This window comes from Manis javanica, chromosome 3 (genome assembly GCF_040802235.1).
Source record: "Manis javanica isolate MJ-LG chromosome 3, MJ_LKY, whole genome shotgun sequence".
NCBI lineage: Eukaryota > Metazoa > Chordata > Mammalia > Pholidota > Manidae > Manis > Manis javanica.
Window position 1 is genome coordinate 50,454,593 of NC_133158.1, and position 26,371 is coordinate 50,480,963.

General features: G+C 38.2%; 1 protein-coding gene across 9 annotated transcripts in view; it reads right to left on the reverse strand.

The window, feature by feature from the left end:
* Positions 1 to 26,371, reverse strand: part of ITSN1 (intersectin 1) — a 223,426-nt gene that overhangs the window by 182,495 nt on the left and 14,560 nt on the right. The window lies entirely within an intron of this gene.

A 26,371-nucleotide genomic window follows, 5' to 3' on the forward strand; every position in this document is an offset into this window, starting at 1 on the left:
GAAAGAAAACATACCTGTAGAGATGTCTTAAAGGTACCAGTGAGTCACAGAGATTGCTTCCAGTCCTGACAGTCTCTGAGGTAAACATACCTGGCTTCCTCAAGGAACACACTACATACAAACTCATTTAATTACATGTGTCAAAGGCAGGGCCGCACAATCAAATTATCAACTAGACCTCTGAGTAGGAACTATGCAAGCCATATCTATATATAAATACAACAATCAGGTGTGCTAAAAACTTTAGAAACTTCTTTATCTAATGAATGATCCCATTGGGATATATTGGGGTTTGATGTGGTAATTAACAGAGGTGTCTACCTGTGATGGAGATGTAACCACGATTAGAAATGAAACAAAATTTATTCACACTCTAACAAAATAAATTTTGCCACATTCACTTGTTCAGTGGATTGGCGAGTCAGGTACTAAGCTAGAGCTAGAAATAAAATGGTGTATAAGAAACTTTCCTGTCTCCAGAAGCCTGCATGCAGTCCATGAGGAGATTACCCAAGCTGGATGGTGATCCCCCTCTGCCCCAGAGCAGGACCTTTAGATTGGTTTATCTCTAATACCTGTTAGAAGAAAAGTGAGCGTTTTGAGAGGTAAAGTCACTTGTTCAAGGCCACCCAACTTCCTGAAAGTCCAGGTTCTGTCCTTACCTACCCTTGTCCTGATGTTAGCACCACTTTCAATGTTAAAAAGAGACACAAATATGCATTGTCTGCATCTTACATAAGATTGTTTATTTTAGGATCAAAAATTAAAATGATTTTATTATGATTAAAAAGGACATGAATTAGGTAAAACCAAGTAGCGTCAAACTAAATTAAAAAACCGGTTTATAAATTATCCTGTTTTTGAATGGGACAAGTTACTTATATAGTACAACAAGAAAGTGGCAAGGCAAATATGGGACAAAATATTAATACTGGTAATTTTGGTGGCGAGATTACAGGCAATTATTCTTCCATTTGGAATTTTTTTTATTACGTAAGTTATTTTAAAAATGATCATCTAACATTTAAAAAGATTTTTTTTTAACCCAGCCAAGATTCCATTAATCAGTGGTTTTCAACAAGTGTGTACCATTCCCCAAAAGATGTTTGGAAATATGTAGGAGAAGTTTTGGTAGTAACATTCACTGGAGGGCACCACTGGCATTTAACGGACTGCTCAGAACAGTCCCATACAAGGAATCATACCACAGAGCTTTCAAATGTCTCTCTGGATATTCACAGAGGGGAAGAAATCCATTTGTAAATATCTGAGCCTAGAACCAAATTCCACTTTACATGTAAAACAAAGAATTTGTTGCATGTTTTTATTATACACCCAATTTGCTAGGAGTACAATTCAAGAAAACACTGTGTTGAGTTTTACCAAAAGTTGTTCACAATTTCATAAAAGTCATGTCATTAACTAGCTATAATGCCCTTCTCAATGTCTGAGTCACCTTCATCATAGTGTGCACATGCAGCAAGCATCTCACTCCCTGTCTTACAGGGTAGGCAAGATCAAGCTCTAACATACTCAAACAGTATAAATTACTTTAATTTCTCCTTTATGAAAAAAGTTAGGGCATTACATTGATATTTTTTAAGTTATGTGCATATTATTGATGAATTTAATTTCATGAGAATAAAGGAGGTATTACAAAAAGAGAATGTTGGACCTGACAAGGCTGAGAGTTTGCTGTGACAATGGAGGGAATGTACACAGTGGACAAGAATCCAGCTGACTTCAATTAAGCCAGACACTAAAGAGAGCAGCAAAAAGGCACAACAATGCCACTTCCCTCAATACATTTCTCAATGTTTTGAAAAACAGCTATTTTCATCAATGTTCTGAAAAACAGCTATTTTCATTAAAAAGTTATTTATGCTAAATTGTAATGAGTTTATTATTCATTTATAAATTGATAAATGAAAAGTTTAAAAAAAGTAATTTCTCAGTTTTAATTCTTTTATGATAAATATCAATAAATAGAACCTACATAAACAAATGCTCTTTGAGGGTCCTCAATAAAACTTAACTGCTAAGAAATTTACAGATTCAAGGCAATCTCTATCAATATTCCAAAAGCATTTTTCAATAAACTAAAACAAATGGTCCTAAAATTCATATGGAACCACAAAAGACCCTGAATAGCCAAAGCAATCCTGAAAAAGAAGAAAAAATCTTGGGGGATTATGCTCCCTGACTTCACATTCTACTACAAAGCTACAGTAATCAAAACAGTATGATACTGGCACAAGAAGAGACCCATAGATCAATGGAATAAAATATAGAGTCCAGATATAAACCCATGCATATACAATTAATATACGATAAAGGAGTCATGAATTACAATGGGGAAAAGACAGCCTCTTCAGTAACTGGTGTTGGGAAAACTGGACAGCTACATGCAAGAGAATTAAAATGGATTATTACTAAACCCTATATACAAAAGTATATTTGAAATGGATGAAAGACCTGAATATAAGACATGAAACCATAAAACTCAGAAGAATACACAGGCAAAACTCTCTTGAATATAAGTATGAGTAATTTTTTCCAGGACACACCTCCTTAGGAAAGGGAAATGAAATAAAAAATGAACAAGTGGGACTACATCAAACTAAAAAGCTTCTGTACAGCAAAGGATACCATCAGCAGTATGGGAGAATATATTCATAAATGATTTATCCAACAAGGGGGTAACATCCAAAATATATAAAGAGTTCATATGCCTCAACACCAAAAAAACACACAAATAACTCAATTAAAAAATGGGCAGAGGACCTGACAGACATTTCACCAAAGAAGAAATACAGATGGCCAACAAGAACATGAAAAAGATGCTCCACATTGTTAATCATCAAGGAAATGAAAATCAAAACCACAATGAGATATCACCTCATACTAATGAGAATAGCCACTATCCAAAGATAAGAAATAACCAGTGCTGGTGACGATGAGGAGAAAGGGAAACTTCCTACACTGTTGGTGCAAATGTAAACTGATGCAGCCACTGTGGAAAGTAGTATAGAACTTCCTCAAAAATCTGAAAAGGAAACACCATTTGACCCAGCACTTCCTTCTAGCAATTTACCTGAAGAAAGCAAAATCCATGATCTGAAAAGATATATGCACCCCTATGTTTACTGCCACATTATTTACCAGAGCCAAGATATGTAAGCAACCTAAGTGTCCATCAATAGATGAATGGATAAAGAAGATGTGGTACATATACATAATGGAATATTATTCAGCCATAAAAAGAAAAGAAATCCTGCCATTTGCAACAGTATGGATGGACCTAGAGGGTATTATGCTCAGTGAAATACGCCAGGCAGAGAAAGACAAATATCACATAATTTCACTCTATTTGTGGAATATAAAAACAAAGTAAAACAGAAGGAACAAACTGGATAACCTAGAAGAAATGGACAACTTTCTAGAAAAATACAACCTTCCAAGGCTGACCCAGGAAGAAAGAGAAAATCGGAACAGACCAATTACCAGCAAGGAAATTGAACTGGTAATCAAAAAACTACCTAAGAACAAAATCCCTAGACCAGATGGTTTCAATGCTGAATTTATCAAACATTTAATGAAGACCTAATACCCACCCTCCTTAAAGTTCTCCAAAAAGTAGAAGAGGAGGAAATACTCCCAAACTCATTCTACGAGGCCAGCATCACTCTAATACCAAAAGCAGGCAAAGAGACCACAAATAAAAAGAAAATTACAGACCAATATCCCTGATGAACATAGATGCAAAAATACTCAACAAAATATTAGCAAACCTGCATTGGAGTATGGGTGGGGACTTGATAATATGGGTAAATGCAGTAACCACACTGTTTTTTCATGTGAAACCTTCATAAGAGTGTATATCAATCATACCTTAATAAAAAAATTAAAAAATACATATTAGCAAACCGAATTCAAAAATACATCAAAAAGATCATCTATCATGAAAAAGTAGGATTTATTCCATGGATGCAAGGATGGTACAATATTAGAAAATCCATTGACATCATTCACCACATCAACAAAAAAAGGCCAAAAACCACAATCTCCACGGATGCCGAAAAAGGATTCAACAAAATTCAGCATCCATTCGTGATAAAAACTCTCAACAAAATGGGTATAGAGGGCAAGTACTTCAACATAATTAAGGACATATATGACAAACCCACAGCCAACATCATACTTAACAGCAAGAAGCTGAAAGCCTATCCTTTAAGAATGGGAACAGGACGAGGATGCCCACTCTCCCCACTTTTATTCAACAGTTTTGAAGGTCCTAGCCATAGCAATCAGACAACAGAAAGAAATAAAAGGCATCCAGATTGGCAAGGAAGAAGTTAATCTGTCCCTGTTTGCAGATGACATGATATTGAACATAAAAAACCCCAAAGAAGGCTGTTAAAAATACGTTCCAGAAGATGGCAGCATGAGTAGAGCAGCAGAAATCTCCTCCCAAAACCACATATATCTATGAAAATATAACAAAGACAACTCTTCCTAAAATTGAGACCAGAGGACACAGAACAACATCCAGACCATATCCACACCAGCGAGAACCCAGCGCCTCGCGAAGGGGGTAAGATACAAGCCCCGGCCCGGCAGGACACAAGCACCCCTCCCCCCAGCTCCCGGCGGGTGGAGAGCAGTCAGCAGGGAGGGAGAAGGAGCCCAGGACTGCTGAACACCCAGCCCCAGCTGTGCAGACCAGAGCACAGACACAGTGCATGCATGGGGTCCTGGATATTAGGGAAACAGGGCGGCAGGAACGGTGAGCGGGTGCCTGAGGCTGACACCGGAGAACAAAGAAATGGGAGTGACCATTTCCCCACCCCCTTTTTTTTTTTTTTTGGTGAGTGCTTTTTGGAAGTCTTAAAGGGATAGGGAACCCAATACTAGGGAAACAGAGAATCCAGACCAGTGAGCAGGTGCCTGAGACCAGCGCCTGAGGACAAAGAAAATCATGCGTTTTTCTTTTTTTAATTCTTATTTAATTTTTTTTCTTGTTCTTGTTGCTGTTGTTGTTTTGGTTTGGAGAGTGCTTTTTGGAAGTCTTAAAGGGGCAGGGAAGGACACTTAGTCCAGAGGCAGGGAATCTGGGGATCTCTGGGCACTCTAACCCCCTAGGCAGCAGGGAACACAGAGGTCCCTTATGGAGATAAATAGCCTCCTGGACACTCCCCCTCCAACGGGGCGCCACCATTTTGGAGCAGCTGCCTGAGCCAGGTCACGCCCACAGTAACAGCAGAGATAAACTCCATAGCAGCCGGGCAGGAAGCAGAAGCCCTGTCTGCGCACAGCTGCCCAGCACAAGCCGCGAGAGGTCGCTATTCTCCCAGGAGAGGAAGGCCACAAACCAACAAGAAGGAAAGCTCTTCCAGCAGTCACTCGTACCAGCTCTGCAAACTATCTCTATCACCATGAAAAGGCAAAACTACAGGCAGACAAAGATCACAGAGTCAACACCTGAGAAGGAGACAGACCTAACCAGTCTTCCTGAAAAAGAATTCAAAATAAAAATCATGAACATGCTGATGGAGATGCAGAGAAATATGCAAGAGCAATGGGATGAAGTCCGGAGGGAGATCACAGATGCCAGGAAGTAAATTACAGAAGTGAAACAAACTCTGGAAGGATTTATAAGGACAATGGATAAGATGCAAGAGGCCATTGAAGGAATAGAAACCAGAGAACAGGAATGCATAGAAGCTGACATAGAGATAAAAGGATCTCCAGGAATGAAACAATATTAAGAGAACTGTGTGACCAATCCAAAAGGAACAACATCCGTATTATAGGAGTACCAGAAGAAGAAGAGAGTGGAAAAGGGATAGAAAGTGTCCTTGACGAAATAATTGCTGAAAACTTCCCCAAACTGGGGGAGGAAATAATCAAACAGACCACAGAAATACACAGAAACCCCAACAGAAAGGATTCAAGGAGGACAACACCAAGACACATAACAATTAAAATGGCAAAGATCAAGTACAAGGAAAGAGTTTTAAAGGCAAGTAGAGAGAAAAAGGTCACCTATAAAGGAAAACCCATCAGGTTTCTCAACAGAAACCCTACAGGCCAGAAGAGAATGGCATGATATATTTAATGCAATAAAACAGAAGAGCCTTGAACCAAGGATACTGTATCCAGCACGACTTTCATTTAAATATGATGGCAGGATTAAACAATTCCCAGACAAGCAAAAGCTGAGGGAATTTACTTCCCACAAACTACCTCTACAGGGCATCTTACAGGGACTGCTCTAGATGGGAGCACTCCTAAAAAGAGCACAGAACAAAACACCCAACATATGAAGAATGGAGGAGGAGGAATAAGAAGGGAGAGAAGAAAAGAATCTCCAGACAGTGTATATAACAGCTCAATAAGCAAGTTAAGTTAGGCAGTAAGATACTAAAGAGGCTAACCTTGACCCTTTAGTAACCATGAATTTAAAGCCCGCAATGGCAATAAGTACATATCTCTCAATAGTCACCCTAACTGTAAATGGACTGAATGCACCAATCAAAAGACACAGAGTAACAGAATGGATAAAAAAGCAAGACCCATCTATATGCTGCTTACAAGAAACTCACCTCAAACCCAAAGACATGCACAGACTAAAAGTCAAGGGATGGAAAAACATATTTCAGGCAAACAACAGTGAGAAGAAAGCAGGGGTTGCAGTACTAATATCAGACAAAACAGACTTCAAAACAAAGAAAGTAACAAGATATAAAGAAGGACACTACATAATGATAAAGGGCTCAGTCCAACAAGAGGATATAACCATTCTAAATATATATGCACCCAACACAGGAGCACCAGCATATGTGAAACAAATACTAACAGAACTAAAGAGGGAAATAGACTGCAATGCATTCATTTTAGGAGACTTCAACACACCACTCACCCACAAGGATAGATCCACCAGGCAGAAAATATGTAAGGACACAGAGGCACTGAAGAACACAGTAGAGCAGATGGACCTAATAGACATCTATAGAACTCTACATCCAAAAGCAACAGAATATACATTCTTCTCAAGTGCACATGGAACATTCTCCAGAATAGACCACATACTAGCTCACAAAAAGAGCCTCAGTAAATTCCAAAATATTGAAATTCTACCAACCAATTTTTCAGACCACAAAGGTATAAAACTAGAAATAAATTCTACAAAGAAAACAAAAAGGCTCACAAACACATGGAGGCTTAACAACATGCTTCTATGAACAAATCAAAATAGAGATCAAGGAATATATAAACAAATGACAACAACACAAACCCCAAACTTCTGTGGGACACAGCGAAAGCAGTCTTAAGAGGAAAGTATATAGCGATCCAGGAACACTTGAAGAAGGAAGAACAATCCCAAATGAAAAGTCTACAATCACAATTATCGAAACTGGAAAAAGAAGAGCAAATGAGGCCTAAAGTCAGCAGAAGGAGGGACATAATAAAGATTAGAGAAGAAATAAACAAAATTGAGAAGAATAAAACAACAGCAAAAATCAATGAAACCAAGAGCTGGTTCTTTGAGAGAATAAACAAAATAGATAAGCCTCTAGCCCAACTTATTAAGAGAAAAAGAGAATCAACACAAATCAACATAATCAGAAATGAGAATGGAAAAATCACGACAGACTCCACAGAAATACAAAGAATTATTAAAGACTACTATGAAAACCTATATGCCAACAAGCTGGAAAACCTAGAAGAAATGAACAACTTCCTAGAAAAATACAACCTCCCAAGACTGACCAAAGAAGAAACACAAAAGTTAAACAAACCAATTATGAGCAAAGAAATTGAAATGGTAATCAAAAAACTACCCAAGAACAAAACCCCGGGGCCGGACGGATTTACCTCAGAATTTTATCAGACACACAGAGAAGACATAATACCCATTCTCCTTAAAGTGTTCCAAAAATTGGAAGAGGAGGGAATACTCCCAAACTCATTCTATGAAGCCAACATCACCCTAATACCAAAACCAGGCAAAGACCCCAACAAAAAAGAAAATTACAGACCAATATCCCTGATGAATGTAGATGCAAAAATACTCAATAAAATATTAGCAAACAGAATTCAACAGCATATCAAAAGAATCATACACCATGACCAAGTGGGATTCATCCCAGGGATGCAAGGATGGTACAACATTCAAAAAATCCATCAACAGCATCCACCACATCAACAAAAAGAAAGACAAAAACCACATGATCATCTCCATAGATGGTGAAAAAGCATTTGACAAAATTCAACATCCATTTATGATAAAAACTCTCAGCAAAATGGGAATAGAGGGCAAGTACCTCAACATAATAAAGGCCATATATAATACACCCACAGCCAACATTATACTGAACAGCGAGAAGCTGAAAGCATTTCCTCTGAGATCGGGAACTAGACAGGGATGCCCACTCTCCCCACTGTTATTTAACATAGTACTAGAGGTCCTAGCCATGGCAATCAGACAAAACAAAGAAATACAAGGAATCCAGATTGGTAAAGAAGTTAAACTGTCACTATTTGCAGATGATATGATACTGTACATAAAAAACCCTAAAGACTCCACTCCAAAACTACTAGAACTGATATCGGAATAAAGCAAAGTTGCAGGATACAAAATTAACACACAGAAATCTGTAGCTTTCCTATACACTAACAATGAACCAATAGAAACAGAATACAGGAAAACAATTCCATTCACAATTGCATCAAAAAGAATAAAATACCTAGAACTAAACCTAACCAAAGAAGTGAAAGACCTATACCGTGAAAACTACAAGTCACTCTTAAGAGAAATTAAAGGGGACACTAATAAATGGAAACTCATCCCATGCTCATGGCTAGGAAGAATTAATATCGTCAAAATGGCCATCCTGCCCAAAGCAATATACAGATTTGATGCAATCCCTATCAAATTACCAGCAACATTCTTCAATGAACTGGAACAAATAATTCAAAAATTCATATGGAAACACCAAAGACCCCGAATAGCCAAAGCAATCCTGAGAAAGAAGAATAAAGTAGGGGGGATCTCACACCCCAACTTCAAGCTCTACTACAAAGCCATAGTAATCAAGACAATTTGGTACTGGCACAAGAACAGAGACACAGACCAGTGGAACAGATTAGAGACTCCAGACATTAACCCAAACATACATGGTCAATTAATATTTGATAAAGGAGCCATGGACATACAATGGCGAAATGACAGTCTCTTCAACAGATGGTGCTGGCAAAACTGGACAGCTACATGTAGGAGAATGAAACTGGACCATTGTCTAACCCCATACACAAAAGTAAATTCAAAATGGATCAAAGATCTGAATGTATGTCATGAAACCATAAAACTCTTGGAAAAAAACATAGGCAAAAACCTTTTAGACATAAACATGAGTGACCTCTTCTTGAACATATCTCCCCGGGCAAGGAAAACAACAGCAAAAATGAACAAGTGGGACTATATTAAGCTGAAAAGCTTCTGTACAGCAAAAGACACCATCAATAGAACAAAAAGGAACCCTACAGTATGGGAGAATATATTTGTAAATGAGAGATCTGATAAAGGCTTGACATCCAAAATATATAAAGAGCTCACACATCTCAACAAACAAAAAACTAATAATCCAATTAAAAAATGGGCGGAGGAACTGAACAGTTCTCCAAAAAAGAAATACAGATGGCCAACAGACACATGAAAAGATGCTCCACATTGCTAATTATCAGAGAAATGCAAATTAAAACCACAATGAGATATCACCTCACACCAGTAAGGATGGCTGCCATCCAAAAGACAAACAACAACAAATGTTGGCGAGGCTGTGGAGAAAGGGGAACCCTCCTACACTGCTGGTGGGAATGTAAATTAGTTCAACCATTGTGGAAAGCAGTATGGAGGTTCATCAAAATGCTTAAAACAGACCTACCATTTGACCCAGGAATTCCACTCCTAGGAATTTACCCTAAGAATGCAGCAATCAAGTTTGAGAAAGACAGATGCAACCCTATGTTTATCGCAGCACTATTTACAATAGCCAAGAATTGGAAGCAACCTAAATGTCCATCGGTAGATGAATGGATAAAGAAGATGTGGTACATATACACAATGGAATACTACTCAGCCATAAGAAGAGGGCAAATCCTACCATTTGCAGCAACATGGATGGAGCTGGAGGGTATTATGCTCAGTGAAATAAGCCAAGCAGAGAAAGAGAAATACCAAATGATTTCACTCATCTGTGGAGTATAAGAACAAAGGAAAAACTGAAGGAACAAAACAGCAGCGGAATTACAGAACCCAAAAATGGACTAACAGGTACCAAATGGAAAGGGACTGGGGAGGATGGGTGGGTAGGGAAGGATGGGGAGGGGAAGAAGAAAGGGGGTATTAAGATTAGCATGCATAGGTGGGGGAGGGAGAAAGGGGAGGGCTATACAACACAGAGAAGACAAGTAGTGATTCTACAACATTTTGCTATGCTGATGGACAGTGACTGTAAAGTGGTTTATAGGGGGGACCTGGTATAGGGGAGAGCCTAGTAAACATAATATTCTTCATGTAAATGTAAATTAAAGATTAAAAAAAAAAGATAGAAAGAAAAGGGGTATTACTCCTTGATAGGATAAAACTAACTGTAAATCAATGATTAATGCATGCTTTAAATATCCTTAATTTTGATCACTTAAAGGGTGTCAGATGATTGACTATGGAGGTACACTTTTCTGATAATATTCCTTTCTCTTAAAAAAAAAAAAAAAAGCAGTTCCTGTGTGGTGACCTCCAATGAGTTCTACACAATGGTATAAAGGGCATATCAAAGTGTGGGCAAAGGGTCTGTTTGTGTTTATACAGAGGATCAAAGCCTAATTTGGCTACCCAGAAAATGAACTAAGATACAATATGAAGAAGAACTTCCAACATCAGCACTCTCTGGAAGTCATACCAGAAGATGATCATCAAAAAACCTCAACAAAGATCCAGGCGGTGCTGCAGTTGTAGCTGCATCCATCCCACCGGTTCCTGGACTTGCCATTGGAATGAGGAAGGAGCTATCTAAGATGGCCTGTGCTTTCAGTAAAACAACAAATTTGACTGGATCTATACTGTTGGAACTCAACCAAGAATTAGGAGAAGTGCAAGTTGTAGCGCTCCAAAATCTTACGACTACAGACTATCTACTGTTAAAAGAACATATGGGATGTGAACAGTTCCCAGGAATGGGTTGTTTTAATTTGTCTGATTTCTCTCAGACGGTTCAAGTACAGTTGGACAATATCCATCATATCATAGACAAATTTTCACAAGTGCCTAGGGTGCCTAACTGGTTTTCTTGGCTTCTCTGGAGATGGCTGGTAATTATAGATCTGCTTTGGTTATGTAACTGTATTCCTATTATGTTAACATGTGTGTGCAATTTAGTTAGTAATTTAAAACTTGTACATGCTTAAATTACTCTACAAGAAGATATGTCAAAGAAATAATCAATCCTCCCATGTTTTCTTCCATCTGCTACCTCTATAGCTTTTCTTCTTCCTTCCTAATTATACAACCCTTAAATAGAATTTGTGCCTCATATCGAATTTACCGAGTATCATAATTCCTCCAAGTGGTAAAGATACCTCAAGACAAATGCTGGGCATAGAAGCCACAGGGCATAAATCTGCAAAGAAGTAAAAAGCTAACCTTTTCAAACAATATGGCTTCTCTCTCACTTACCAACCTTACATCTCCCTGTATGGCCCCGGAAGATGACTGGTTAGCCAGAGACAACCTAAGACAGGCAAAGTCGCAGGGGGGCCATCAGGTGAGAAATCAGGGAACAACAGTGGTGAAGCTTAGAACCTCACCCCCCCTGTTTTGAGAGAAAGCTTCTGCATCCGTGGATGTTTTAATGCCCTTGTCTAGCTTGGATTAACACATACTCTACAGGCACACACCTGATCATCTACAATTGCTCTCTTACAACACTAAACTATGTTTTCTACCTTTATCTTGCATCTACCTACCACTTCAGCATTTTATTAAAAATAAAAATAATAATAATAATAGGAGAAATGTGGGATCAACATATAAATCAAGTACAAAAATTAAATGAATATTCATATTTGACCTGATGGTTTATAGGTCATATTGCATGATCAAAACCGAAAGTTTCTGTGATGAATGCCCTTGTACTGTTCACCATGTAAGAATTTATTCACTCTGTAAGAATTCGTTCACCATGTAAGAACTTGTTCGTTATGCTTCAGAAGATTGGAGACTGACGAGAATTAGGCTTGAGATGGATTAATGATTGTACATTGAGCATTGACCCCCCTATACTGAATTTTATTGTTGTTAACAACCATTTGATCAATAAATATGAGAGATGCCCTCTCAAAAAAAAAAAAAAAAAAATTAAGATCAGTAAGAGGGAAGTGTAGAGATTTATTTTTTCACACCCAAACTGGGGGGTGTGGAAATATTTTTCCCATTGCACATATTTGGTATCACCCTGATGACACGTAGCTTTGGAATTCCGCCAGGAGCGTCAGTACCCATCTTTGTGTTTTGCTTGTGATCAGTCACATTAGCACCAACTGACCACTTGAAACTCTGTTTATATTTTGTACATCTCTTCTCAAAAAGCCCTTACATACACTTTATCTAGGGGCTACCTGCCATTTGGGACAACATGGATGGACGTAGATGGTATTATGCTAAGTGAAATAAGCCAGGTAGAGAAAAATACCACATGATTTCACTTTTTTGTGGAATCTAAAAACAAAACGAAATGAGCAAAACAATGGTAGGCTCAGAGACACTGAGTGGTGGCTTGTGGTTACCATAGGGGAGGGGTTGGGGCAGGGGTGGGCCGGGTAGATGAGGGAGATGAGGAGGCCCAGAAATCTCAATCACAATGTAAATCAGTCACAGGGATGAAAGTACAGCACAGAGAATGGTTGGAAGTTCTGTAACAGCCTTCTGTGTTGACAGGCAGTAACTGCACTAGCTGGTGTGAACATTTGATAACGTATATAACTGTTGTATCACTGTTGTATTCTCGAAATATAATATTGTATCGGCTATTCTTCAATAAAAAATTTAAAAAGAAAAAAAAATAATAAAAATAAAAATAATAATAATAATAATAATAAAGGGAGAAATGTGGGATCCACATATAAATCAAGTATAAAAGTCAAATGAATATTCATATTTGACCTGATTGTTTATAGTTCATAATGCGTGATCAAAACCGAAAGTTTCTGTGATGACTGCCCTTGTACTGTTCACCATGTAAGAACTTATTCACTATGTAAGAACTTGTTCACCATGTAAGAACTTGTTCGTTATGCTTCAGAAGATTGGAGACTGACAAGAATTAGGCTTGAGATGGATTAATGATTGTGCATTGAGCATTGACTACCCTATACAGAATTATATTGTTGTTAACAACCATTTGAACAATAAATGAGAGCTGCCCTCTCAAAAAATAAATAAATAAATAAATAAATAAATAAATAAATAAAAAACCCCAAAGAATCCACTCGAAAACTACTATATTTAATATCTGAATTCAGCAAAGTTGCAGGATACAAAATTAATATGCAGAAATCTGTTGCATTCCTATACACTAATGATGAACTAGGAGAAAGAGAAATCAGGAAAATAATTTCATTCACAAGTGCATCAAAAAGAATAAAATACTTAGGAATAAACCTAACCAAGGAAGTGAAAGACCTATACTCTGACAACTACAAGACATTCATGAGAGAAAGTAAAGAAGATACCAATAAATGGAAACACATCCCATACTCACGGATAGGAAGAATTAATATTGCCGAAATGGTCATCCTACCTAAAGCAATCTACAATTTCAATGCAATCCCTATCAAAATACCAACAGCATTCTTCAACGAACTAGAGAAAACAGTTCTAAAATTCATAAGGAACCACGAAACCCCGAATAGCAAAAGCAATCCTGAGAAGGAAGAATAAAGTGGAGGGGGATTACACTCCCGGACTTCAAGCTCTACTACAAAGCCACAGTAATCAAGACAATTTGGTACTGGCACAAGAACAGACCCATAGACCTATGGAACACATTAGAGAGCCCAGATATAAACCCAAGCATATATGGTCAATTAATATATGATAAGGGAGCCAAGGACATACAATGGGGAAATGACAGCCTCTTCAACAACCAGTGTTGGCCAAACTGGACAGCTACATGCAAGAGAATGAAACGGGATTATTGTCTAACCCCATATACAAACGTAAACTCAAAATGGATCAAAGACCTAAATGTAAGTCATGAAACCATAAAACTCTTAGAAGAAAACATAGGCAAAAATCTCTTAAATATAAACATGAGCAACTTTTTCCTGAATACATCTCCTCAGGCAAGGGAAACAAAAACAAAAAATGAACAAATGGGACTACATCATGCTAAAAAGCTTCTGCACAGCAAAGGACACCATCAGCAGAACAAAAAGGCATCCTACAGTATGGGAGAATATGTTTGTAAATGACATATCTTACAAGGGGTAACATCCAAAATATATAAAGAACTCAACACGTCTCAACACCCAAAAAGCAAATAGCCGTATTAAAAAATGGGTGGAGGATATGAACAGACACTTCTCCAAAGAAGAAATTCAGATGGCCAACAGGCACATGAAAAGATGCTCCACATTGCTAATCATCAGGGAAATGCAAATTAAAACCACAATGAGGTATCACCTCACACCAGTTAGGATGGCCAACACCGAAAAGACTAGGAACAAATGCTGGCGAGGATGTAGATAAAGGGGAACCCTCCTGCACTGTTGGTGGGAATGTAAAATAGTTCAACCATTGTGGAAAGTAGTATGGAGGTTCCTCAAAAACTCAAAATAGAAATACCATTCGACCCGGGAATTCCACTCCTAGGAATTTATCCTAAGAAGGCAGGATCCCAGTTTCAAAAAGTCATATGCACCCCTATGTTTATTGCAGCACTATTGACAATAGCAAGAAATGGAAGCAACCTAAGTGTCCATCAGTAGATGAATGGATTAAAAAGATGTGGTATCTATACACAATGGAATATTATTCAGCCATAAGAAGAAAACATATCCTACCATTAGCAACAACATGGATGGAGCTAGAGGGTATTATACTCAGGGAAATAAGCCAGGCAGAGAAAGACAAGTACCAAATGATTTCACTCATCTGTGGAGCATAAGAACAAATAATTCTATGGGGTTTAATATCCTGACAGTCTCTGAGGTAAACATAGACTCACAGAACCCAAGAATGGACTAACAGTTGCTAAAGGGAAAGGGACTGGGGATTTTGGGTGGGAAGGAAGGGAGAAGGGGAATAAGGGGCATTTCGATTAGCACACATAACATAGGGGTACGTGGGGAAGGCCGTACAGCAGAGAAAACAAGTAGTGACTCTATTGCATCTTACTATGCTGATGGACAGTGACTGTAATGGGGTAGGTGGTGGGGACTTGATAATGAAGGGAATCTAGTAACCACAGTGTTGCTCATGTGATTGTATATTAATGATACCAAAATAAAAATAAAAAATAAAAAATAAACAGAAGGAACAAAACAGCAGTAGACTCAGACACTCACAAGTGACTAGTGGTTACAAAGGGGAAGGGGTTGGGGTTGGTGGGTGGTTAGGCAGGGTGAGGGGGATAAAGCGGCACAAAAATTCTCAATCATGATATAAGTTGGTCACAGGAATGGTGATACAGCATGGAGAATACAGCCAATGATTCTGTAACATCTTTCTATGTTGACAGATAGTATCTGTACTAGTAGTGGTGGTGAGGATTTAATAATACGGGCAACTGTTAAATCACTGTGTTTATAGTTGAAACTAAAATAAGACTGTATATCAATAAAAAAAAGTTTAAGCACTAAGATGAAGAAGTTTGAAAACTGCTGCTCTAGTGGAAAAAATATGGAAGGAAGACAATACTGGCAGAGAGAGACGAGGTCCAAGGCTGGTGCAATCGAACAACAGAGCAGAGCAAGCAAAAGGCAAGAGCTAAGCCAGTTCAGCAGTGCCCATTACATGTGGGGGTGAGCAAGTAGCAGGAATCCGGGACGAGGTATAAGCTTCTGACTTCGGCAGCTGAGTAAATATGAAGCCAATCAGAGAGGGTTTAATAACATAAACATGTTACCTTGTGTTAATTTTTAAAAAATTTAAGTAGGAAATAAACTCACAAACATAAGAACTGAAATGGAAATACTGGCACAAATAGCCCTTTTTCATGCAGATATTGTAATAGTTAAAAATACCTTCTTCTCTCCCTGCTTCTGATATGTAAACAAACAAGAGTTTTTGGACAGTAGTCATGATCATGACTGGGTTCCCACCCAGGGTGGAAGAGAAGACTAAAGAGGGAGGGTCCTCACCCCTCTCTCCCTGTGCCAGGTCACCTTCAATCAGCCTTTTCAGAATTCCACACATCTTAAGGATTTGGCTTCAAAAACCTTTTAGATCAGAAGTGTTCAAAAGAGCAGGCAAGAGGAACCACCGACTGAACGTCACACATTTCCACTGGAACTTGCACTGGCCCTGCACCCTCCATGCTCCACTGGGAGGGCCTGGGCCTGCCACCCGCTGAGCTGGGCTTTCCCTCCAGAGCAGTTCAAGACAGAGGAACGGATGAGGCCACACAGCAAAGAAAATCTTTTACTTAAAGTACAACAGGAGAGGAAAAGTACTATTAATGCCCAATTTTTAACACTAAAGGGGCCTCCCCTTCACACCAACTGCCGGGAACATTCCCAGGCCCCATCCACTTCACCCAAGGCTGGCTCTTCGGTCTAGAAAAGGGATCTGTGGTAGTAAGACTCATAGTGGGAAGAGAAATGGGAGGAGGCAGGAGGGCCCAACCTTTGTTCCCGGTACAGATCTCTTGGCAGCATTCCCACTTGCAGCATGTGGGTAGAGGCCTGGCTTATTCCTCCTAAGAAAGCGCCTACTAGCCTCGGTGGTGACAAGCCTGGAAGAGCTCACACCTAGGTGAAATTACCTTCATAGAAAGGTTGATGACTTTTACTTTGATTATCTGAATCCAAAAGACCCCTATCCACACCAATATCTGTACCTATTAGTTCTAAGTTACATTTTTAAAGGTTACTTTTAACACCTTCCCCCTCTTCAACTACTTTTTTCATTTCTAGTTAGTAGTAAAAACCCCCAGAAAAGTTCAAACAGAGTAAGTGCTTGAATCAAGGACAGATATTAGGAGAAAACTGAAAATCTATCTGGCTCCAAAGAGCCACAGAAAAGAGAAGAGATACTCTTAAAAGCCAATCTCTAAGAGAAAGGAGAAAAAAAAAAAAAAAGCTGAGCCAATCTCTAGAAACATCCAACTAGAAAAACAGACCAGAAGCATCCTAGGCATACAGTTTGACACCCCACTATAGCTACCTGTTTCTCCTCCAACCACCTCTTTGCTGGAGCCCTCGCCTTAGGCACCAGACCCCCAGCCCCCTTCCAACATTGCCATACAGTATTTAAAAAGTCTTAAGTGCGGGCCTTCCAAATGGGAATTTCTATATATATTCTCAGAGAACTATTATGATGCAGCATGTGCACATATAGGCAATATATAGCATAGTGGTAACAGTGCAAACTGGGGCGAGACTGCATAGGTCCTGATACCAGGTCTGCCTGCTGCTCACTGGTTGTGGGGTGATGGGTAAATTACTTAACCATTAGAACAGTCCCTATTCGGCAGAGTTGTCAGGATTAAATGAGTCAATCCCTGGCAAAACCTAGAACACCGCCTGTACATAAGCACTCAGTAAACATTAGCTGTTACTGTATTTCAAATACATTATGGATTATAAAAGTGTGGGAGTACTGAACTGGTAAAGTTAATCACCATATCTAATATCATTTCTACTGTAAAATATGTTCAAATTCGAAACTATAGATTTACCAATAACTCAGATCCTTTTCCTAAGCTGGAGACCTACAGTGTCCTGAAAAGAACTGGAATCCTGAAAAGAACCCTCGTTCCAAATCTAATAACCTCTAGCAATAAAGATATAAAAGAGCCAAAAAAAAAATCATTTGGGTTATTATTCCCCCTTTTTTCAAGAACGCACAATACAGTGCCTATTTTTTTATTATTAGCACATAACATTTTCAGTAAAACATTGGTTCTCTAGTTCTCAGGCCTCAGGACCCTTTTACACTCTTAAAAATTATTGAGGGTCCCCAAAGAGCTTCCCTTAGAAAATTCTAAAAACAGACATATACAAGCATATAAACCATTACCCATCAAAGAGATGATATCATCAAATGTGATACAGCCACTGCAAAACTACACTGTAGGCTTATGGAGAATGAGAGTAAAAAGGAGAAACAGAGGCATATGTCATTTTATTGCACTTCATTTTATTGCACTTCGCAGATATTGCAATTTTTATAAATCAAAGGTGTGTGGCAACCCTGCATCAAGCAAATCCATCAGCACCATTTCTTCAAGAGCATTTGCTCACTGCATGTCTCTGTGTCACATTTTGGAAATTCTTGCAGTTTTTCAAACTTCACCATTATTATTAGATTTGTTATAGTGATCTATGGTCAGTGATTATGACTTGTTGAAAGTTCATATGATGGTTATTTTTTAGCAATAAACTATTTTTTAATTAAGGTATATACATTGCTTTTCTTAGACATAATGCTACTACACACTTAATAGATAACAATGTAGTGAAAACATAACTCTTAAATGCAATGGGTAATGAAAAAATTCACGGTGATATTCACTTTATTACAGTATTTGATTTATTGTAGTGGTCTGGAACCAAACCAGCAGTATCTCCAAGATATGCCAGTAACATTTTATCTAACATCATTATGAAAATAATATGAATTAGTAGACCCTCTGAAAGGGTCTCAATGACCGTCAGGGGCTCCAGACTATACTTTGAGAACCTTTGCTCCAAAGAAAAAATGGGTATCAAAATTTCCATGGCTTTCATTTTCTACCTTTTCTATGTCTATAAAAGAATTATAATTACAATACACTTCATCAAACCATACCTGAATTGAAAATGAACTCATCCTATAATTACAAAAAAAGAGTTTAAGAAAATATTTTGACAAAATTGCCACTAAGGTAAACTAAATACTATGTCTAATTTTTTAAATTGTGAATACATATAAAATTTACCATTTAACCATTTTAAAGTATATGATTCAGGATACTTATAAATTCACTATGTTTTTCAATCATCACCAATATCTAATTCCAGCACATTTTCTTCATCCCAAAAAGAAACCACATACCCTGCCCCAGCAACTACTAATCTGCTTTCTGTCTCTGCAGATTTGCCTATTCTGAGTATTTCACATAAATGGAGTCATATAGTACATGATCTTTTGTGTTTAGCTTCTTCCACTTACCATAATAATTTCAAAGTTCATCCATGTTGTAGTATGTATCATTCATTTCTTTCTATGGCTGAATAACATTGCCATAGGACTATACCACAATTTGTCCACTAAAAACAAAAGCTGATGGACATCTGGGTTGTTTTCATCTTTTGGCTACTGTGAATAAGGTTGCTAGGAACATCTGTGTTTACGTTTTTGTTTAAACATTCGTTTTTTTATTCTTTGGGGCAGACACCTAAGAATGGACTTTCCAGGTCATATGATAACTATATATTTAGCTTATTAGGGAACTAAACTTTTTCGCAGCAGAGGCACTATCTTATTCCCACCAGTAACATATGAAGACTCCAGTTTCTCCATATCCTTGTCAACACTTGCCATTTGTTTTTGTTTTGTTTTGTTTTTCAGTAATAGTCATCCTAATGGATGTGAAGTGGCATCTCATAGCTTGATTTCTATTTCCTTAATGACTAGATGCATTGCGCATCTTTTCATGTGCTTTTTGGCCATTTGTATGTCTTCTTTGGAGAAAAGCCTATTCATGTCTTTTGCCCATTTCATAAATTGGGTTGTTTCTTTTTGTTATTGGATTTTGAGAGTTCTTATGTCTATTTTTTACAAGTAGAGGAGAGCACTTACACCTACCAAGCATCTGGTTCTCCCTTCTCTACGATGCTTAAGACAAATGCCAACCTTCCATATGATAGAAAGAGCAACTGAGGACATAAATGAGGTCACAGAATCAACTGACAACAACAGTATATAATACTTCCATTTTTTGTCTTAAATTATAAATCTAGAGTTGGATCATATATGATAAAATAGTAATGATAACTGACAAGTCTAATAAAGTGCTTACTATTTAGGGAGGGATTGTGCTAAGTGCTTTAACATCCTCAAAACAATCCTACAAGACTGTAATCAAACTCATTTTACAGATGAGGAAACAAAGGCACTGAAAATTTCAATAGCTGGCTTATGATTATACAGTAATCATAAGCTGCCATATAATGAGTCTTAAGAAATACATATTTGGTCATTCATATCACCAAATATGTATTTCCCAGGTGTATTTGGCCTTCATCCATGGTTCCTGAAAACACTGCAGTCTTAAAGGTGAAATGGGTGTCTTGTTATGTTAATAAGAGTTTTGGATCCCACAGGAGTTGAATCAGCCAATAGCTAATGATTTAGTTAATCATAACTATGCAACAAAGCCCTCACAAAAACACCTGAGAAGAGCTTATTGCTCTCTTGGATTCTGCTTCTATGTTGGAGAAAGCTTGGGGAACCAGACCACTTCCAAGTGCCCCAAAGCCAGGCCCCAAGCTCCACAAAGATAGAACCTCCTTTACTTGGGATCTTGCCCGATGTATTTCTTCATCTGGCTGTTAACTTGTATCTTTACTAAACTGGTAAAAGTTAAGTGTTTTCCTTTGTTCTGTGAGCTGCTCTAGAAAATTAATTGAAGCCAAGGGACAGGTCTTGGAACCTCCAATCTGTAGCTGGTAGGTCAGAAGCACAGGTAACTAACTGCCTGGGGCTTGTAATGGGTGTCTGGAATGGAGGGTGGAGGCAACTACCCTTGGTTGGTAGTTTTAAGTGCTCTCCTCTACTTGAGGGTGGAGGAAACCTTAACCTTCATCCTATACAGGGAATCTGGTGCTGGTGTTCCAGAATTACATGGTGGTACGTGTGGAAGACGCTCATCCCTACCACACACACACTGAAATCAGGTCCAGGAACCTGAAAGGTATTGTACTAAAACATCTATATACTATTACTGCTGTGAACTACTATTTAGGAGAAAAAACAACAGTAGTTGAGCAGTTTGGCTCCAGAATTTGTACTCTGAATCCCTTTGCTATATTGCCTCTCAACCATGAAATAATAAACCTTGCCCAAGTGCCTGAGGACTTTTTTTAGAAAGTGCTAGTAACTACATTTTGATGTCACTTTCAAGTTCCCCAACCCCCACTATCTGCACAAATCTTTTAAGTAACTCTGGTTCTAGAACTTACCTCTTTAATTGGGTTTAGGAATGTCACAAAGCCAGCCCCATACCAGATGGGTGAATATCATTTTATCATTCCAATCTAGATCTTTTCCAACAGTCTTAAATCTGACAAAAGATTATTCAGGATATTGTGACTCAATCGTCTATTTCCAAGAGCGTCTGTGTTGCATTTTGTCTACAATTTTAAGAGGTTACAGTTACCAGCAAAGCCATGGCCTAAAGGCCCATCCAACTCAAACCCATAATTTACAATGTAATTATATATCAGTTAATGGCTTTATAAACTGAATTTCAACCTTCAGAAGAAATCTAAAAGCAATCAATGTATTTCATAACAAAACCAAAATGAACACAATGCTAGAGTTTATAGATTTCATTTTCTGAGCAGTCATTACAGGCCTAACAACTACCTGATGTACCTAGCATGCTGCACGATCTAGAGTTATGAAACCTCAGCTTCAAGGAATTTTAGGTCTACTCTAGAACAATCCTTTAAAAAACAGTTCCTAGAATTAAAAGGTAGACTGAAGTCCTGAATGTGGTTACCCAATAAATGCTCATTTATAACAAGTTTCATTTCATATTGTTATAATACAAGAATTATTTTAAGTTCAGCTACCCAACATGCCATCTGTAACGTTTTCGTTACTACAAATTATAGCAAATGTGAGGTTCTGTGTTCTCATCTGTAACATAGGGTATTTACCATTTATCTCATAGAATTTTAAAAAACAAATTTTAGATGGGACATGTGAAAGTCTCTTGCAAAATACCTGAGACATGATAATACTCAGTAAACACAGGGCAATAGGTATAGGTCAGATAACACCAGAAGTCATTCTAAAGCATACTCTACATAAGGTAAGCAACAAAGGTCACTTATCTGATGAATTTGGAGGCATATAATCCAGAATCTGGAAGACAAGGGAGGCTTCCTGATTAGGAAAATGGACATCATTCAGATAGTTATTAAAGGAAATCAGTTTATTCCTTGGGCTAGATCTAATGTAATAGCATTTCTGATAGAGCAGAAGGGTCAAAAAAAAATAATCTCGTCTATGTTTCATTTAATTAGGCTAAGCCACATGCCAAACACAAATATCAGCATGAATATGGCTAAGTCACAAAAGAGATGTAAAATGCTCTTCTACTTTGAGAAGATTGTCAAATTAAGAACTATAATCAAAGGGACCTAGAAAACAGATGGGAGGAGGTACAATCAAAAGTTCGGGAGAGGGGTATGAATCAAAGGGAAAGTAACTAAAGGGATGGAGCAGGGGGCTCGCACTTCAGGGGTGCCCAGCTTGGCCTGAAGGATAAGCCAGAGACAGACTACAGGAGGCAGAAGAGAGAAAAGAAAACGCTAGGTTGAGGGAAATGAATGTGAAGTGCACATGACAGAAGGACAACATTTTGAGGTGACCAGAGTTGGGAAAAGCTAGGTACAGATGGAAAAGAAAAGAAAGAAACTAGAAAAGTCAACAGGGACAGAAGAGCATCAAGCATTCTTCAGACTATAGTAAAGGTTTAGATTGTATTCTAGAAGGTAGTAGCAATTCCCAGCAAGGTCAGTGGCTCCCTGGAGCTCCCACGACCTTTCAAGGGGTCCAGAAGGTCAAAATGATTATCATAATAGCACTCAAACATTATCTTTCCTCTTCACTGTGCTTATATTTGCACTGACAAAAAAATAAGGGGGGTAAACTGCTGCCGCCTTTGGCACAGGATTCTGCTGGTGGTTAGTCACAGTAAACAATATTCGGTTCCACTGCAGGATGTACTTGAGGAGTCATTAAAAATTATTACCTTATTAAATTTTAGCCCTTTAGTCCACCTGTTTAATATCTGTGTGACTAACAGGGAAGTAGTCATAAAGCACTTCTATGGCACTATGACCAGTGTCTCTAGGAATCACATTTGTGCAAATGAGTTGCAAGTGAACTATACACTTTTTTCGTGGAACACAATTATTTGGCAGAACAACAACAGAAAAACTGTGGTTATTCAGACTTAAGGATCTGGCAGAGAGTTTCTCAAAAATGAAGTGAGCCTGTTGCTTCAAGAAAAATAATTGAAAAGTATTTGTTGCTAATGATAAAAGTTGATCTTTTGGGTAAAAACTTAAAATTTGGAAAACTCGTATCTGCCACTGTGAGTCAGACTGCTTCCCAACATTTACAGAATTTTCCAATAAGATGTGTAATAATATTAACAAATGAGATTCTCATTGTTTAATGAAACATATCAACATTTGGAAGATCTACAAAATGCAGTGAACCAGTATTTTCCAAATGACCAATACATGAAGTTATGAAACCACACAGGAGTAAAATCTCCACTCAAACTGCAAGATGGGTTAACAGATTTTACTGTAATAAGAGTATGAGAAGTTCACTAACATGATTTCAGATTGCACATTCCAACTAACCCTTACAAAACTAAGAGTGTCAATTTTTGGTGTAGTATCAAAGAATAACCACTATTTTGTAAAAATGCCATTAAAAGATTCCTGCTTTTTCCAACTACATATCTGGGTAAGACCAGATTTTCTTCAACTACTTCAACCAAAACAACATTTCGCAACAGACTGTGGGAGCAGATATGAGACTCCAGCTGTCTTCTAGTAAGCCAGACATTAAAGAAATCTGCAAAAATGTAAAATGACGCCATGCTTCTCACAAAATTTTTTTGTTTTGTGAAACATTTTCCTAAAAATCTATTTTTATGTAAGTATGTAATGGGTTTATTACAGATATTTTCAATATATTAATTAACATTTTGAACATTTCTCACTTTAATTTCTAAACTGGCAAATAGTTACAGATAAAAAACCCACATAAAGAAAAGCTCCTGGAGGTGCTCAATACCTTTTAGGAGTATACAAGGATCCTAATACCAAAGTGTGAAAACTGGTGCCACAGGAGAGAAACCAAAGAGGAAGATTTTATTAAGTAAATGGCAACAATGGTAGGTAAAACCAAATGGATTAGGGAAGCCAGACCAATCTGGCTACCAGTAACGGCAAAGCAGTAAGGTGAAATATGATAAAGCCTGAACTAAATCAACAGCAATGGGGCTACAGAAAAGGATGAATTTATAAATAGTTATTTCAGATACAGAATTGACAGAATCAAGCAACAAAAATTTCAGCATCAGAGAAAAAGAGTCCAGGCTGCCAACTTGCATGGCTGCATTATAACTGCCTGTCCACCTATCTGGCTTACGGACACGTACAGAACCTATTCAGTATATAGATATCTAGATACACTATAGTCAGAGTATGAGTTTTAACAACAGTTCTCTAATACCAACCTGGTATCCTACAATTCAATTCAGTTCTGACATTACCTACCTAGAGTTAGTACAGGGTCAAGTTAGGGGCTCAAGCCCACTTCAAACACCAGCCATAAAGTCTGGAGTTATCTCCAAGCTACCAGTACTTCTGCCAGGCAGTCTACAAATTCAAGGGGTCCCACAAATGCTCTCCTCCACCAGATTCAGGAATTCAATAGAACTACTCACAGACCTCAGAAAGGCTCCATACTTACGATTACACTCTTATTACAAAGATAATACAACTCTGGAACAACTAAATGGAAGAGAATAAATTGGGCAAAGTATGGGGAAAGGCAGTAGCAGAGCATCCATGCCCTCTCCTCCTCCAGGAAATATGGGGCCCACCTTCCCATACATCCATGTGTTCACCAAACCAGAGCTCTCCAAACTTCATCATTCTAGGATTTTTATACAGACTTTCATTTAGGCAGGCATGGTTGAGTAAACCAATGACCACGTGATTAAACCCAATCTCCGGCCCTCCCCCTTCCCAGGGGGTGGTGGCAGCTGTGGAGGCTAGGAGTCACTTTGATAGCATTAACTCAAGATAAGATCTAAAGAAGCTCAAAAAAGACCTAAAGGAGCTCATTTTAGATAACAGAAGACACTCCTGCATAGGGAATTCTAGTTTTAGGGGCTCTGTGCCTTGAACCAAGGACAAAGACCAACTATATTCTTTTATCACACCACTGAGTAACACAGACATTGATATACAGTAGCTACTCAATAAATAATTGCAGAAAGCATGAACAAAAAGGTAGATAATCATATCATTCACCACAATGGGAAATACAAGCAGAGAAAGAGGCTAGTCAGAAGAAAGGTAGTAGGCTAGCTATGTTTTAGGCACAGCTGAATTTAAAGTGCCCAAGGAATACAGTAGGTGCTTAGATAAGAGGCCAGAACTCAGGAGAAAAGGTAGTGTTCCAGGTAAGCACAGATTTATTTGCAGTAACTAAAATTCTAATAGTGGAAATAACTGTCCTGGAAGCCAATGCATGGGCAGAAAGGGAATAGAAAAACCAGCTCTAACGACAGCAGTATTTAAGGACAGGAGCCCTCAGAGGAGGATGAGAAGTCCTGCATGTGAGAAAGGGGAGAAAACAAAGCCAATAGCCAAGATATGGAAGCAACCTAAGTGTCCATCAGTAGATGAATGGATAAAGAAGATGTGGTACATATACACAATGGAATACTATTCAGACATAAGAAAGAAACAAATTCTGCCATCTGCAATAACATGGATGGAGCTGGAAGACATTATGATCAGTGAAATAAGCCAGGCAGAGAAAGACAAGTGCCAAATGATTTCCCTCATTTGTGGAGTATAACAACGAAGCAAAACTGAAGGAACAAAATAGCAGCAGACTCACAGACTCCAAGAAGGAACTAGTGGTTACCAAAGGGGAGGGGTCAGGGAGGGCGGGTGAGGAGGGAGGGAGAAGGGGATTCAGGGGTATTATGATTAGTACACATGGTGTGGGGAGTCACAGGGAGAACAGTGTAGCTCAAAGAAGGCAAATAGTGGATCTGTGGCATCTTGCTGCACTGATGGACAGTGACTACATTGGCATATGGGTGGGAACTTGATA